The 18,048-nt window shown below is 45.4% G+C and overlaps 1 protein-coding gene across 1 annotated transcript in view; it reads left to right on the forward strand.

Moving 5' to 3' along the window:
- Positions 1–324: 324 nt before the first annotated feature.
- Positions 325–18,048, forward strand: part of MYO1B (myosin IB) — a 187,243-nt gene continuing 169,519 nt past the window's right edge. The window contains exon 1 of the mRNA XM_070458468.1: positions 325–526. The gene's annotated coding sequence lies outside the window, so the exon portion shown is untranslated. The remainder of the gene's footprint in view (positions 527–18,048) is intronic.

Consider the following 18,048-nt stretch of genomic DNA (forward strand, 5'->3'; position numbering starts at 1 on the left):
AGGGCCGTGCCTTCCGTGGGCTGAGAGGGACGCCTCTTCCTCTCCCTCTTTTCCACTGCTTGCCCGGTGCAGGCGGGTCCTGGGGCCGAGGCTGCACCCGCGCTCACCGGGGGGCGCTGTGCCGCCGGCCCCGAGGCGGCGGGAGGTGAGTCGGCTGGGAGGCGGCGGCTCCCGGTTCTGCCGGCGCGCCGAGGGGCGAATCCCAGGCTGCGAGGTCGCCGCCCCCGCCCCTCGGCCGGCCCCTCCGCCCGCCTGGGGGAGAGGGGAGTGGCCGGGCGCCTCCCGCCGCAGCGCCGCACTCCGCAGCGGCCGCGCACTCTGCAAACGGGCGCGCAGGGGAGCCCCGGCCGCGGCGCTTGGAGGCGGTGTGGAAGCGCGGGCGCAGGGGCCGGCAGTCGCCGTGCAGCAGCCGCTAGCAGCGTCCGCCGAGTAGCCGCGTGGGAGCCCCGTAGCCTCGCGGAGGTCCAGCGTCCAGGAGCGCGCCGGAGAGGGAGGACGACGAGGAGGCAGAGTGGCGCTCGGCGAGGTAGCGCGAGCGCTTTCCCTCTTCCCCCTGCCCTGCCCGCTCGGTCCTTTGTGCCCGCGGTCCCCGTGGTCCCGACGCAACCCGTGGGGCGCGGGGCAACGGGGTCTGCGGTCTCCACTCCCGGGCCGAGCGGCGATGCGGCGAGAGCCGCGCACGCCGGAGGTCGCGCAGGGTGGTCGCGACTCCGCAGTTGCTTCGGGGGCGGTGGGAGAGTAGAGGGCGCTAAGCTAAGTTGCTCTCACTTGGCCCCATCCCCCTCGTACCTGTGGGCAAAGTGGAATCCAGGTCTTCTGGCGTTCACCCACACCCCCTCCGTCCCCCTGGTGCACAGCTGTTTCCTGGCCCCCTGGTTCTATAGAAGGAGGCGGGGTGGCCTCCTCCGGGAAGGAAAGCGGAGAGAGAACAATGGGGCGTCCTGGGGAGTGGGGTTCAGGTGCGGCGTGCCCCGGCGGCTGGGAGAAAGGGCCCGCGACTCGCTGGGGCGTCCTGCGCGTGCAGCTGCGCTCTGCTCCTTTGTTCCGCCGCAGCGGAGGGGGCTGCCCTGGGTCTCGCTTCCTGCCCTGGGATGGGATTGATTCACGGTCCTGGAGAGGGACGGGGAGGGGGCGGGGCTGGAATGGAAGCCCGTTTAGGAGCGGGAGCCCTGGAGGGTTCTTCCTGGGGCGGGGGAGAGGGTTGGGGAGTGGGCGATGAGAGAGCAGTGGGGAGCTGATTACAAACACCCAGCATTTTGTCCAAGGGCTTGCTGTGTGGGTTTCTGGAGCTTATTGGTAATGCTTTGTTCAGACTGCGGCCGAGCGTTTATTGCTGCAACAAGTTGTGTGCTTCCTTGAGTTCTAGGCGTTCTCAGTGTTAGTTTGTTGAAATCAAATCTTCTTAATTAGAATGGAAGAAGACTTTTTCCCGCGCTGTAAACCAGAGTATTTGTGTGTATATATGTGCCGGTGAATCCGTGTTTGTAGCTAGTAGGTATTGACTTGAATGGGTAGGGAGCAAATTTTATAGCATTCATTTAGACACAATTTTCTCCATTGTAATATAACAAATTTCCAGAAATATTTGAGAAGGGAAACCATTAGAAAATTAGACATTGCCAAATACATGAATCAGATAACACCAGATTGAAAAACCCTTTACAGCCTTTCCCAGAAAACACATTGTTCACACCACTGTTTGGGTTTTGAGTTGAGGAGTCGTGACTTCTGTGCTTTCACTGCCATATGTGGGTCATCTGGACTGAGAGAGAGAGCAGTTAGCTATGGTGAACAGGAATCTTTTTTTAGGGGGAGATAGAATTGAATGTAAGGTGTTGGGTATATGTTAAGTGACCCTTTCCTAGATTGGAATCAAGAGGCCCAAGAGGATTGGCTGACCTCGGGGGGGTCGAGGGGATTGAATGATGAGTTTTTTTTGAATGGAGTATTCCAAGCGAAACCATTTAGGGAGGAGGCTGACATTTCCAGGCATTCATGGTTTGTGCCTATGGGACCGTAGTGGAAGGATCCCAAAGTTGTACTGAAGGTTAGAATTACTGTGGGGATAGTTTAGGAGACATTTAGTTATAGTTGTCTGTCTGGGAAATGACGCAGAGCTGCTGCTTTGGACTCGGGTAAACTACCCCATTGGCTGTTCATTTGAAGACGACCAAGTTTGAAAGTCTCTTAACCTTAGAAGGGGGATGAGAAACTTGCTCCGGGGAAGAAAAATGTTTCCTGCCCACTCAGTGGTAATGGAAAAGAGCTGTACCAGCTACTAGGATGTGGTCAGATTTTTAGGCCAGGCTGAAAAGCAGTGGGATTTGTCCTTAGGAGCGATTATGATGTGCAGCTGAAGTGGGATGCTGTCCAACCGCCAAGCTGTTTGTCGTTCTAACACACTGCCTGGCAAAACATGGTGCCATGGGCAGCAGAAGGGGAGACTGCCTTCCTTACTGTTGTCTTGCCATTTTGGGCTTTTTGTTTATGTTGTGAATTGTTTTGTAAAATAGAGCACAGTTGGATTCCTCCCAAGTACTCTTTGGAATATACATTAACAAAATGCAAAGTGTTAGACTGTCACGGCTACCAAAGACATGGATGGGGGATGCTCTTAAATAGCTGGTCTCTGGCCACAGGCCAGTCGATGGATTCCCCACTGTATGATGAGGCTGGTTACAGGCTGCACCCTCTACATGGGATGGGATGAATCATCACTTTGTCAACCCTGGAGTTAAAGACAGACTCTCCCTGATTGCTGCACAGCTATGCAAAGCAATGAGGAGCTTCTGACGTCAGTGGGAAGGAGTGGGGGTGGGTGGGAGTGGTATCTGGCCAAGAAGGGAATCCTCAGAGTGTAGGGTCCATGTTTTTAATATTTGTTCTCCTTTTGGGCAAGGTTCTTCTATTGTCCCTCTGCCTTCTTCTATTTCTCATTTTTTGGTTGTGCTGGGTCTTCATTGCTGAGTGGGCTTTTCTTTAGTTGCGGAGAGCAGAATACACTTTGTTGTAGTGCATGGGCTCATCACTGCGGCGGCTGCTTTTGTGGAGCAGAGGCTCCAGGGCCTTGCAGCGCAGGCTGGGTAGTTGTGGTGCACGGGCTTAGTTGCGCTGTGATAAATGGGATCTGCCTTGACCAGAGATCTTAGTAGTGTCCTCTGCAAGGCAGATTATTAACCACTGGACCACCAGGGAAGCCCCCTTCTACTATTTTCAATGGGCACTTTGATTTTATGCTATCATTTAGTATTTACTATGTGAAAAGGGTTTTATATACATTATTCTGTTAATTCTCACAACTTGATAAAGTGAGTATTATCGCCATCTTAACTTTTGAAACTGAGGCCTAGGGAGTTTGGTAACTTGCTTAGTTGCGTAGGTATCTAGTAAGTGGTGGAGGTGAGACTTGAATTCTAATCTCTGATTCCAAGGTCCACAGTGTATGGTATGATTTTCTTTTAATACTGGGAATGACAGCAACCGGATTATCTATTTGATTGTGCTTAGTCTCTCAGTGTCCAACTCTTTGTGACCCTTTGGGCTGTGGTCTGTCAGGGTCCTCTGTCCATAGGATTTTTTTTAGGCAAGGATACTGAAACAGGTTGCCATGCCCTCCTCCAGGGGATCTTCCCGACCCAGGGATCAAACCCAAGTCTCCTGTGTCTCTTGCATTGCAGGTGGATTCCTTACCTGCTACACCATCGGGAAGCCCAAGTATGTATTTGTTTAGCCATTTTCAGATTTCATATCACTTTCATGTATCTTACCACCATTGATTCTTTCAGAAACCACTGTGAGATAGGTTTGAAAGGCTAGATTAGTGACAACTCTTCAAACTGTATTGTTAAAAAGCTTTGCTGCTTGATGGCCTGTGTTAATAAACTTTAAGTGAATGAAATAAGTGAAAAAGTTAGGCTGCACATGTGTAAAAATAGATGTGTTGTTTTTTGGCAGGGGGAACATTTAAAGGTAGTGGAATGGAGTAGATCATATAGTCAGTTGATATTTATTGAAGTCTATTTTAGCACGTCTTTCTTCCAGCCTTTATTAGAACACTGCACTTTGCTTCTTTACTGAGACCTAATGCCAGCGTGTCTTTTTAGAAGAGGAATAAGGATGGAAGGAATGTGATTCTAAAGAGGAAGTGGGACATCAGAATTGGAGTCATACACAGCAGCAGGCCGTAGATTTTCCCAGCACTTGCTTTTTGTCCTGGCAGTCGCCTTTTACAGAAGACATTCTTCCTTAGGGAAGTGTCAAGGGTCTTTCTTTACAATATCCTCTGAGATCATCACATTTCTGAGCTCTGTGGGAACACAGATTCCACAGGATTTCTGTGCTCATCCTGTCCCCACAGGGGAAGGGAAGGGAGGCTTAGGCATTGACCTGAGAGGGGAATGGAAGTGGTCTCTGTCCTTGGGGTGGGGAGTGGAGTATGGTGCTGGACTGGAGGCACCTGACCTTGACCTAGGAGACCTCCGAGTGCAGGAGTGGAGTGGATTCAAAACACTTGGCATCATTAATTGCTTATCGACTTCTCAGAATGCTCCTGGGCAAGTGGAAAATTCAATATTGGTGTCTTTTTGTTGTTCCTAAGATAAGACTTTGAAGACTGAAAGTTCTACCTTTACTGGTTTAATTATTTCAAGCTAGGACATCATTTGGGGTCTTCAGAGACTGTAGTTTAAGTGCAGTAAGTTTTGTCTCCTGAGGCCATTACTTTCCCATCCATTGGATATTTAGAGGGGATGCACACATGTGGGTTGCTGAGTGCTAATTGGGAGCACCTTCCATACCAGCTAAGAGGGATGAAGGATGCTCTTACAACCAGTCATAGGTTTCTTTTCAGTTGCCAGTGTCTTCATATCTTATTAAGTACACAGCTGATGTAGGGCTGTGCATTAAAAAAATAGCAAAGGAAATCTATTGTGTATCAGAGGACGTACAGGGCAGCTCAGTGCACCCAGAGAGTGGATGTTGGTGATGCAGAAAATGACTGTGACAGCTGTGGTGACCAAGGCCACGCCAACACTTGCTGCTGAGACAAAAGCTGGAAACAAACGAAAGTGTGAGGGGGAGGACCCAAGCACAGTGCCTGAGCCTTGGTTTTGTTCTGATGGTGCCAGAGGATTGAGTCTCTGAACACCTGCCTCTGAAGGCTGGACTGGTTGAGAGGTTAAGGAGCGTCTTTCTTGTGAATTTGCTGCCTGAGGAGAGAGGACTGTGTCCTTTTTTAGACCCCGAGGATGTATAAAGTACCATCCCATGGGAGAGGGTGTTGAATTCCATGGTTGGTCCTGCTGTCCAGCAAGTCCCTCCTTGCTTTCTTCCCTGCCAGCATTCCACCATTCCTCATCTTGTGTTCAGCCCCACTGAGGCTGTTCCTAGACTTCAGGCCTATTTGCATTGTGGACTGGAAATGCCAAGTCACCAAAGAATTGTAATATATTTTGCTACATGACATTCATGTTGCTGTCCATTGAGCACTGGGTACTTGTGCCATGTTGGGCTGCATCCTGTATTCTCCATAGCCTGATTCATTTATTACTCATTGTTCTTTAGTAGGAGGTATTTGTAAGTGGGGGGTTGAGTAACCGGCCCAGGCTAGTAGAGATCAAACCCAAGGCTGTGTGCTTCGCTCGCTTCCTCTTGGTGAGTGCTTTTGGAAGCCTTGGGGAGTGAGTTTTCTGGAGTTAGAGAGCGAGCCCACCCTGACAGTCTCTGTCTCTCCTAAATTGCTTCCTTTGTCCCCTGGAGTCCGGGTTCCTGTGTCCTTGACTGGACTAGTGCTGGGAGAGGTGGTGGAAATGCTTCTGAGTTTCTCCTTTTTCCCTGTGTCTTGTGCTTGGCTCTCCTGCATTGTTCTCCCCTCTCAAGTGAGGGAGACTTGGTGAAACAAACGAGGAGCCAGCCATGCCGGTGGCCTTTCTCATCCTCTCCTGATCACTGCCTTCTCTGTGGGAGCTCACTGACCTGCTGGGAGCTTTGTCTGATCTCTGGCGTCCAGTCTTTGTGGGCACAGTTGTGCTGCTGGGCATCCAGTTGGAGCTCAGGGTTTCCTGCATGTGGGTAAGCTGTGGGAGACAATTGCAGAGCTGGAACTTTGGGCGTTAAGACTTTGGACAAAGAAAGGAAGAAAAGACTTGGTATGAGATGCATTCTCGTCCAAGATAGGCAGTTTTTGAAGTTGAAGTCTAGAGGTAAGTGAAAATGGATATTCTTCCTTTGCTTATCAGATAAACCACAACATTGAGCTTTAGAAACACCAGGTGCCTGGCTTTCGTAGATAACTTGGAGGGGCCAGGAGGAGACCAGGTCTCTGCTTTCCAGAGACTTCTGATCAGTCCTGCATGGACTCAAGATGCGTTGAAATTACACAGATGGCTTCATTTTGCTGTGTTAAAATGAAGATATGATTCAGAATTGTACCTTACAAGTTTTAAAACTTGTTAGGAAAAAAAATTCACTTCCCTGAAGAGACTTTAGAAAACTGCATTGAAAGGACAATGGAATGGAGCAGGGTATTCATTATTGGTTTCGTTATTGTGTGTGTGCATATTAGTTTACTACTCATTTTCATTGGCTTCATGAAAACATTTTCTGCACACTTCCACCAGAAGAGAAAAACCAAACCAAAAACCTTGGTTGAAAATTCCCGCTGGCCCTACTGACTTTTGCCAGTGTACACCTTCTCTCTCTTACCCTGGTGCTCATTTCTTATAAACTCTATATTAGACTCTGAAGCACTGTTTGCAGTGTTCAGATTGCAAATAAGCCCAGTTCCTAGCTGATCATTTTCTCCCTTGAAAGTGCTTCAAAAGGATCATCACTCTTTTATTCATTTTAGAAAGTCCCTGTCTAAATGCTTTTAGGAAAAGTTTGATTTTTATGAACATAGGGCTTAGGCCAGTTTGCTTGCTTTTTTTTTTGGCAGCCCTCATGCAGTTTAATTACAGTTGTAATATGCTGACCACAGTTTTGATTTACTTCTGATGTGGTGAGCCATCTAGCAAAAAGTTCTCACTTGCTTGAAATCTTCAGGGTGTTAAGAGACATTCATAAAAATATATGAACCACCACATTGGGTCAGATTCAGGAATTTGCTTTCTGCCGTAGTAGAATAAGTATTTTGTGACAGTGAAAGAGGGGACTTTTATAGATCTTGGGGCAATCTCTTTAGCACTCGTAATTGTATATAATCTCTTAAAAACCTCTCATCCCTGTACTTAAATTCATATATTCAGATTCTTGAATTGTTTATTTGTATCCTGTGTTGTAAACATTTCATACCTTTTTAAAGGCAAAACTTGGTGTTTTGACTTCAGATATTTAGTTTTTGGAATGGTAGAGTGGTAAAGTTGAAAGGGCCTTCAGGCCACCCCCATAACCCCTTCCATGTATCTGAGAACTGCCCAGGCTCAAAAAGTTACCCAGGGATACATCTGTAAGTGGACTCCCAAGTCTTTGAACTCCTTGCTCAGTTTTCTTTCCAGGGGAGTATCTTACTCTCTCTCCAGATCCATCAAAATCTGACCTTAGGGCCCATTACCTAAGTAGTTGTTCCTGTTTCTGCACTAATAGCATTCTTATAGTCATCTTGACTTTGGATTTTGGAAGCATCACTGACTTCTCTATTTTCTGTGACTTTTACATCCCTCCACTCAGTTACACTGTCTGGTTGAGTGTTGCCTTTTATTTTCAAATCCCTAAGTCTCTATTCTGGTTCAGGCCTTTAAAAGTCTGGGTTACCAGAATGCAACATTTCCCAAAGGGCGTTGTTCCGTGAAAAGTTAGTAGATGTGAGTTTAGAAAAGAGTTCCTTGGCCAAGTAAGTGTTGGTTAAACAACATTTTGAATAAGTTTCTTTAAATAAACTTAAGACAGTTTCCTCTTTGCAGAAAGCCTTATCGTGGGCTTTTATTTGTGACTGTGCACTGTGGATCTCCAAGAGGAAGATGGGGTGTGCACATGTCCCAGCTTATGTGACCAGTGCCCGCCTTTGTGGCAGGATCACTTTGTAGGTAACACTGCTGGAGTTTCTAGATCTGTCACTGTCTGGCTTTCCATGGGACCTTGTGTTCCTTGGCTCTTGCTCAGATGCTCCTTTTGCTTCTCTGCCTTGCTCTCCTGGATCTCTCCTTTTTCCTGGAAGCTGCTCTCCACCTGTCAAACCTGCACCTCTGTCACAATCCAGTTTTCCTGAGCTGGCAGCATTTACTGTTTCACAGCTTAAACAGAGAAAATATTTGAAGCAGTCAAAGTATTGGAACTAATATTGCGCACCCATAATAGTTAAATTACTGGAATTCACACCAAATGTCATGTTCTGTCTTTGTGTCAGTTGACGTCAAATGCGTGTTGCATTCTTCTCTCTCCCTCCACACGGGTGTAACTTGCACATATGTTCTCCAAGCGTGTGGCTTGTTTATTAATTTATTTTTTTTATTTTGTGTTATTGGAATTACATTCATAATAAAAGTTTAGGGAGAATTGATATCTTTAGGGTCTCATGGCTTCCCATCTGCAACCTAATATACCTCTGTATTGATTAGGCCTTTATGTCTTTCAGTGAAAGGACATAGAAGACCTAAGTAACTTTTGTAATTTTATGTGTAAAACTTTTTCACAACTTCTCTTAGATTGGTGCCAAGGTGCTTTATGGTTTTTGTGGGCATTGTGAGTGGAATCGTTTAACACGTTTCTGATTGGTGTCGCTGGTATACAGGAATGGGATCAATTTTGTGTTTGTTTATTGATGGGTTCTTGACCAAGTTCACATTACAACTAGTGTTTGCTCTGGGAGCCTGGAGTCGGGTGGCTGTTCTATTTAAAGTGTGAAATAACTAACAGCCTGTCATGGAAATGTCATAACTCACTTCAATTTAAAAAGTCTGTATGTCACTTTCAGAAGTAAGGGGAAGGGGTGATTATTGGTTGTTTAATGCATTTGTGTATTCAGGCATCAAATGTTTGGTTGCCTAGTATGTCCTCGGCACGGTATTAGGTGCTGAGTAACAGTGAGCAGAGCGGGCATGTGTCTGTTCTCATGGAATGTGAGGGGAGAGACACTGCGGAAGTGAACACAGATGTTTATGACATGTTTATGATTTGTGATATTTGCTATGAAGGGGAAGGACAGGACACTGAGAATAAGAAAGATGGGGAGGGGAGACTTGGGCTTGGAGGCAGAGGGAGGGCCTGCCTTAGGAAGCAGGCATTCATGCAGTTGCCTGATGTGCCTCTCCAGGAGGAGAAGGATGGTGGAGTTTTCCAGGCAGTGAAGGTGGGTCCAGAAGCCCTGAGGTGCAGTCCTGCTTTAATGATCGATTGATGGAAATGTTAGTAATCAATGATTTAAAAAGTTTGACTTCTTAGTAAGTCATCATCATAGTGAGTCATCAGGAAGATCCCCTGGAGGAAGGCATGGCAACCCACTCCAGTGCTGGAGTTCTCTTGCCTGGAGAATTCCATGGATAGAGGAGCCTGGGAGTCCCCATGGATTCGCGAGGATTTGGACATCACTGAGCCAATAACATACCCCCATCGTCATAGTGGTATGTAATAGTGTTGAAGTTACGATGACATAGAAATTTGGTCAGTGTGTTCCCCTTCCTTCTCAAACGAAGCTCCCCAGGTAAAGAGAGCGCGGCCTGTGTGACGGACCTGAATGGGGCCACTGCCCACCCCTGGAGCGCGGCCGCTGCCCTGGCTCCTGGTGGCTGCTGGGCACACCAGCGTCCTGGGCTCTGCACGGTCGGACTGAGTTTTGCTCTGCGGTCTGGAGAAGCCCTCTGTCTCCTCCTGGGAGGGCTCTTGAGCAGGGCCGTCTTTGGCTGTTCCAGGGTCTAGGGTCTCTCTCTTCCATTTCCCTCTGGCCCCTTCTCTAGAGGGCGCTCTTGTGACAGGGTGGCGGGGGGGGGACTGGTCTGAGTCAGGTACACTTGGTTCCACCTCAGACTGCACACTAGTCACAGCTCTTTGGTCTTTGAGGCTTTGTATCTGGGCCAAGTGTGTTAAGGTTTGGTTCTCCCTTAGGTAGTGATGACCCTCATTCAGTGAGAGGCAGTGTGGTTCAATTTTTATAGACTTTGCTTTGGGGAAAGTACTGGGTTTGAAACCTGACTCTTCTGCTTAGCAGCCCCTGTCCACATCCTGGGGCACATGGCTTAATCTGTCTCTGCCTCCATTTTCTCATCTGCAACATTTGGATAGTAGCAGAGCCTTCTTCCTTGGGTTGAATTAAGAATTCAATAAGTCAAAATGCGTACAGAATACTGTCAGGCACAGAGCAAGTGCTTGGTATAAATGTTAGTTGCTACTCCTCAGTCTTTCCTGAAAATGGATTTCTGGGGTTCTTCTTCCCTTTCTCCCACTAGATATTCAGATTTGTTTGACTCTAAGAAGTGCATATAATATATGATATGCTATAGGTCTCTAGATACTCCTCTGAAAAATGTATAGGAAGAAAGATGACAAAGAAACCAAAGTGTTCACAGTGATCATGTTAATTTAGTAGATTGGGATGGCTTACTTTACAACCCTGTTTATTTTCCATGTTTTCTGTAATCTGGTTATGTTAGCTCTGAACTAATAATAATACCCAAAAGTCTTATAAGAAAGATCAGGCTGCTATTGCCCAATGATTCCCTCAAGTAGGGCAGAAGAGGGTGGGATGCCTGGGGTCTGTCTGTTTTGATCGCAGTTCACAGGTGGGGGAGTTGACCATGTATGCTTATAGTTGCAGGAGCACACCGTATTTAATAAGTCTTCAGCAGAAGTATTCCTGAAAGTTAGAAGACGGGGATGTGGGTTCTTGTGAGGCTCTTCTGTCTTTGAGTGTTTCTTTTTCTTTCGTCATTTTCCCATTTTGTCTCTTGCTGCACTCCCTGAGTGGGCCTCTGGCCATCTGTTACTCTTTTTGGTTTCCTCCTATTCCCCTCCCTTTGAGAACCACTTCTTTCAGTACCCCTTCTTTCTCCTTTACTTGCTTGTCTCATGGAAATGATGCACACATTTCTACAATTCAAATAAAGACCAAATTTTATTATTTTTAATCGTAAAAATAAATGTAACTTTCACCCTCAAAAATCTAAATTAAGTTGCCTTTTATTTGCTCATATCTGTAATTAATTAACTTCCTAGCTCACTAAAGGCTGGGGGAGTGGTCTGTGTGCTGTGTGCTAAGTCGCTTCAGTTGTGTCTGACTCTTTGCGACCCCATGGACCATAGCCCGCCAGGCTCCTCTGTCCATGGGATTCTCTAGGTAAGAATACTAGAGTGGGTTGCTGGGGGTGGTCTTCGATTTCCTAAATCAAAGTGCTGAGAATCTTGGGGGACTTGGAAAATTGAGGGAATGTTGAAGTTGAATTTTTCCTCTTTTCTTATTTTGTTTAGGGTCGTCTGCATGGCCACCATCTTGTTATGTGTCAGAATCTTTAAAGTTTTCCAAGCTTAAAGAACAAAATTCTGGAAAATTGTTGTTGTTCACTAGCTAAGTCACGCCTGGTTCTTTGTGATCCCATGGACTGCAGCACGCCAGGCTTCCTTGGCCTTCACTATCTCTTGGTGTTTGCTCAAACTCATCCATTGAGTCAGTGATGCCATCCAACCATCTCATACTCTGTTGCGGTCTTCTCCTCCTGCCCTCAAGCTTTCCCAGCATCAGGGTCTTTTCCAATGAGTCTGCTTTTTGTGTCAGGTGGCCAAAGTACTGGAGTTTCAGTTTTAGCATCAGTCCTTCCAGTGAATATTAAGGGTTGATATCCTTTAGGATTGACTGGTTTGATATCCTTGCTGTCCAAGGAACTCTGAAGAGTCTTCTCCAACATCACAATTCAAAAGCATCAATTCTCCGGTGCTCAGCTTTCTTTATGGCCCAACTCTCACATCTGTACATGACTACTGGAAAAACCATAGCTTTGACTATATGGACTTTTGTTGGCAAAGTGATGTCTCTGCTTTTTAATGCTGTCTAGGTTTGTCACAGCTTTCCTTCCAAGGAGCAGGTGTCTTTTAATTTTGTGGCTGTAGTCCATCCGCAGTGATTTTGGAGCCTAAGAAAATAAAATTTTCTGGAAAATTTCCAAAATACATCTTTAGAAATAGAACTTGGCCAAATTTGACACATTTCCTCAAAAGCCCGTTAATTTTAATTACTTTTTTAAAAAACTTCAGCAAGCTTTCCAGTTTTCCTTCTCAAGTAATTGTGAATGGAGAAATGGGCTTTCTGCTAAGTTTATTTTATCTACAGGAATTTATTTTTAAGCAGTGGCATGCTGTAAATATCTCAAAATGATACTAATAAGAATTTCAAAGGAATGTGACAGCAATGTTGCCTGGTATTTACTTGAGAAATACTGCTAATTTCAGTGATGTTTCACAGTCAAATATAAAATCTAGTTGAGGGGATTTAAATAAAGGGATGCCTTCCTATAGTTTATTCCACAGTTTGTAATGTTTTTCATCTCCAACCACAGTGTCTGATTTGAACATAACATAAATATTTATGTGTGTTCTTTCTCTGGTATAAGGAAGTCTAGTTTACTTATGGTAAAATCTAGATTGATAGATTGGGTGTAAGGAATCCCCCTGCCAATGCAGGAGACCTGGGTTCCATCCCTGGTTTGGGAAGATTTCCTTAGTGAAGGGAATGGCTACCTATTCCAGTATTCTTGCCTGGAGAATTCCATGAACCGAGGAACCTGGTGGGCAACAGTCCATGGGGTCACAGAGAGTCAGATGTGACTGAACCACTAACACACATAACTGGGATTTAGTATTTACTTTTCAAAGGGATTTATCAGAGGAATTCTTTAAAAAGGAAACAACATATATACTACTATTGAGTAAGGCAGCAGTTCTGAAAGGTCTGTATTATCACTGACCTACCAGGCATGGACGAGATCTTATAGCTTGTCTGTTTCACTTCATATACACCAGTACATCGAGGAAGAGAAATTTGTTGGATTTAGCTGATGCATGCCAAGGGGACGGCATGAGTTGTTTGAGAAATAGTGGTCAAACTGTCAGGCCAACCTTAATATTTGCCATTTGTTGATGATTTTAAAAAGAAACAGAAAAATGTAGGTAAAATGCAACAGGAAACTGTTTTGTATCTCATGGACTTTGGGATGAAAGTGTTGACAGCTTCTCCTCTTGGATGGACAAGTGCCCCTTGCTTACCTGTTAGTCAGCAACCCTGTCGGACACTTGATACCTCGGGTCTTCACCTTCTGTGATTCTGCTCCAGCTCTGCATTTGCCCTCCTGGCAGCAGCGCCTGTGTGTTGATTTTCTCTTCCTAGAACAGTTAATAACCACAGCAGATGCTGGGAGCCCAGTTCTGCAGTCATGCAGCTGTTAATGTGTCCAGTTAGATTTCTTGAAAGAATTAATTTTTAGGGTCTCACGCTAAGGGCTACAAGTATAATAGGATTTAGAAGGAAACATGATTTCCTGAGAGTTTGCGTTGGATGTCTCAACAGATGTAACACGAAGGTAGCATGGCAGCTGAAGGGGGTTCTGTAGTAAAATTCCCATTCATCCTGAAACCAGGCAACTCAGAAGGTCCAAGACTACTAACAAACACTCGCTTTGGGATATTTTGTACTAAAAAAAAAATCACCTTAAGAACATTATAGAAAGTTTAGAAAAAGAAACTAAAAGAAGACACTTCTTGAGCCAGCTAACTGTAAAATATCAACTAGGACCATTTCTGAATATTCCTTTTCAAGCTTTTCTGTGTGTTTGTTTTGGAATGATTTAATCATAGCGTTCACATATTTTCTATGTTACTACAGGTTTTGAAATAAATTTTATAGTTGTATATTCTGTTGAGTACAACCATTTCCTGAAGCACCTTCTGTTTATTGGGCATTTGGGTTGCTTCTACCACTTTGCTGCTGTAAAGTAATAATACTGTGATGAACATTTTTGTACATTGAGCCTTTTCTGTATTTTGGGTGATTTGCTGATGGTGGCTGTTGAGAATGTGCTGATTGGGTCAATGGTTGTGGTGAGTGTTCGGATGTCCCCTTCTTTAATCAGTGGGGGGGATGTAGTGACTGGGTGGAGAGGGCTGGGGAGGTGGGGGTCTGGGATGACTCCTGAGTTTCCAGCCTGTGTGACGTTGTGAATGGTTGGCACAGATAGGGTGAAAGTGGTGGGTTTCATTTGGGATGTGGGCTCTCCAGACAGAGAGTGGGATTTAACAGATCCACGAAGCACAGACACTAGGGCTCAGGGACAGGCCAGGGACTGAGGTCTGGATGGAGGGACCATCAGCATCTAGGTGTGATCGAAGCTGTGATTGTTGTGAGGGTCACTTAGGGTGAGGAGGGAGGAAGGGAGAAGGTGGGTGATAGAAGTCTGGGAGACATTATTTTGTGACAAGTGGACAAAGGAGAAGAAGCTGCTGAGGAGGAGGAGGGTTGGTAGGGGTGGGAAGTGGACAGCCAGGAAGAAGTGGCCAGAGGGAAGCCAGGGCTGGAGAGAGGTTTTAGGAAGAAGTGTGGTGGGCCGCAAACAGGTGGTGACATTGTACTTGAAGATGTTTCAGTGGCATGTGCTGAGTGAGCTCTGGATGCCTAGGAAGGATGGCAAAGGTCAAGGTCAAAGGTCGGTGCATCAGAAAGCTTGGCTGTGGAGGAAGAGAGAAGTATAAGGGGTTATAGAATGTTGTATTAATCTGCATGCGCTGCTCTGACAAAATGCTATGACTGGGTGTTGTACACAGCAGAAATACATTTTCTCACAGTTCTGCAGGCTGGAAGTCCAAGATCAAGGAGTCGGCAGGTTTGGTTTCTTTGAGGCCTCTCTTCTTGACTTACAGGTGACCGCCTTCCCGCTGGACCTTATACAGGCATCCCTCAGTCTATGCTGACTGTGTTCCTGTTACATTAGGACACCAGTCATGTTGGGTTAGGGTCCACCCTAACAGCTTCATTTTAACTTAATCGCCTGTTTAAAGGCCCTGTCTCCAAGTGTTGTTGTTGAGTCCCTCAGTCGTGTCTGACTTGTTTTGCAGCCCCATGAACTGCAGCTGGCCAGGCTCCTCTGTCCTTGGAATTTTCTAGGCAAGAATACTGGAATGGGTTCTCATTTCCTTCTCCAGGGGTCTTCTCGACTCAGGGATAAAATATAAAGAGAGGTAAAGAATCCACTTGTGGTGCAGGAGATGCAGGTTCGATCCCTGGATGGAGAAAGATGCCCTGTCCCATATTCTGAGGTGCTAGGGGTTAGGGCCTCAGCATATGAATTTGGCACTGGGGTGAAGGCACAGTTCAGCTCCTAACAGGTGGATTCTAGATCTGGTGACACGCTTGTTCTTTCTCCTTCCTCCACATCCCCCATCCTGCACGCCACTGACCCTCACATGAAGCCCACGGGTGTGGCTGTGGTGACCTTTGCTCCAGTCTTATCCTCACCTCCCCCGCTCCCTAGGTGTCCAGGCTTTCTAGGATTTAGGCCTTGGCTGGCTTGATTCTCTTCCTGGAATCAAGTTCATTTATTTGTCTTCAACTCTTCCTCAGCTCTAACTCAATCTCATATAGCAAAGCATTCATTCTCTCAGGTGTAAAAGTTGTGTCTGGTTAATTAACCTTGTAGTAAATTTAATTGATGCTCAGACTGAACCGTTCTGTAATCTTGCCCTCATGGCTGCTCATTTCACAGTTTAAAAAAAAAAACCAAAAACAAACCATAGTGGAAACATTGATTTAGTCAGGGTTCAGTCAAAATTTTTATGAGTTCCCCTCATATTTTACAAATTAATGCTCCCCCCCACAAAGTTTCTTTTTGGATCCCCCCCCCACCAAGAGCCCATGTCAGTTAAAATAAGACTTGAGTGGGTGGCTATCCCAGTAGTGCCTGGGGGCAGAACTATTTGGGTAGATACGGTATTACTGCCTTTTTTCTCCAGATGTGGGTGTTTTTTTTGGGAATTAAAAGTATACAGAAGTGTAGGTTCTCCTACTAGATGCAGATGAGGGAGGCTTTCCATGCATGGTATTGGTGAAGGAGCTGGGGTTTAACTGTGAGTATATGTTATTTAAAATGGTTGCTCACTTTGGGGTGTCTGTATGTGTGTTTACATAGTGTTTCTCTCAGTAGTCTATTGAACTATATCAGCATGATTTCTACATAACAGTTCATATTTTTATTGAAAAGGCTACCAGATTTCTCACAGGAGATAAATTATGGATAGATTTACTGTTTGGCTCCCTAAAATAGAAGCACCCAGATTTTTCTGGGCAAGCTTGAGAGGAACATTTATCTCTGTCGACAGCTTTAAAAGAAGTATATAATTTTAAAGTATGAAACTCAAATTTAGTTTTTAATAGTAACTTCTGTGTTTTTTCTATCTTTGAGAGGTAGGTTATTGGAATGACATGTGACCTTGTACTCTTGACTCTATGTCTGGTTGTGGGTTTGAAGTGTTATTTTTGTGCTTTCTTAAATGACTTAAGCACTTCTGACTGTACATTTGGGACAGAATAAATATGGTAGTTGGATATGGTTTTGAAAAACCAACTAGATTTTTAGCCTGGTAATATGATGGTACTGTTCATTCTTATAACTGTCTAGGCTCATAACTTTAAAAAACTCTTTAAGCTCCTAGGGACCTCCAGATTGGCTGGGTTAGCTGGTGCGCTTTTCCTTTGTGAAATGTATCAGCTGATGCCCATAACACAGGAAATGCCAAGTTGGAGGGCCATCCTGTAGTGTGCTCTTGAGTTTCCCTTCTTACCAGTCTGTGCTTCTCTGGACTCAGCTGTGTTTATTTCAAGCCTATTTATGCCAGCTTTACTTATTCTTATAGTTAGTATAACGTTGTTAAAATGTATGCAAAAAGAATTGTTTCTATGAAAATTCATTTGATTATTTTATAAACCACCTAATAAGAATAAGTTTCTAAAAGTGATTGCAGCTGATTTAGGAGGAGCTGAAGTAACTGAAGGATTTGCTGTTGTTTACTTGCCCAGTCATGTCTCACTCTTTGTGACCCTGTGGACTGAACCCGCCAGGCTTCTCTATCCATGGGATTTCCCAGGCAAGAGTACTGGAGTGGATTGCCATTTCCTTCTCCAGGGCATCTTCCTGACCCAGGGATTGAACCTGTGTCTCCTGCTTGGCAGGCAGAGACTTCACTACTGAGCCACCAGGGAATCTCAGAGGATTTGGGAGAGCATAAAATCAGTGTTCCCATTAAAATTGTCAGTTATTGAGCATAAGTAGATTAACTGGTGATTATGTAAAACCTGAGAATCTTAGTGACTCAAGTAATCACACTCACAGTGGGTGGGCCATTATAGGTGAGGTGGGAGGTCTGCCCATGTGGCCCTGGTCCTCAGTCCAGGGTGCAGTGTGATGGAGCTGTGCCCTCTGAAACACTGCTTACCCTGTGGCAGAGGAAGGGCAGATGTGAAACCTTCTTAGCTATACACCTGAATTCAGCAACCCCGTAGAGAAGAGTAGTGAGCATTTGTCAGGAATACTGCAGTCCACCCCACATTGCATCCCAGGTGTCTTAATAGCCTCACCTTTCTTTGAAGAAATTAGACCTGGAAAGTGATGCCACGGAGGACGTTTTACAAGAGACCACTGGAGACTACAGTCAATGGACATAGACTCAGAAGGCCTCAACACTACAGAAAAAGATTGGAAAATAAATGTATATCTTTATAGGGTTTATTTAAAATAATAGGTTTAGGGGGACTTCCCTGGTGGTCCACTGGTTAAGACTGTGCTTCCACTGCAGGCGACCCGGGTTCAGTCCCTGGCTGGGGAACTAAGGTCCCCATGCTGCTGCGAAGACCCGGTGCAACTAAACACATATATTAAAAAATAATATTAATAGGCTTTGGTATATATCATTTACTTATGACTTCCAACCTTAACTGACCTTTTAAAAAACACAACCGGCCAAACTTAAGCATTAGGATGAAAAAGGACCTGAGTCTTAAATCCTCCTTTCTCTCTGTGCTCTCCCATCAAGTTAGTTTCCCACCTCTTAAGACAGATTTGTCTGTTCTTTCTCTGGCACTTATCT

This window comes from Odocoileus virginianus, chromosome 30 (assembly GCF_023699985.2).
Source record: "Odocoileus virginianus isolate 20LAN1187 ecotype Illinois chromosome 30, Ovbor_1.2, whole genome shotgun sequence".
Lineage (NCBI taxonomy): Eukaryota > Metazoa > Chordata > Mammalia > Artiodactyla > Cervidae > Odocoileus > Odocoileus virginianus.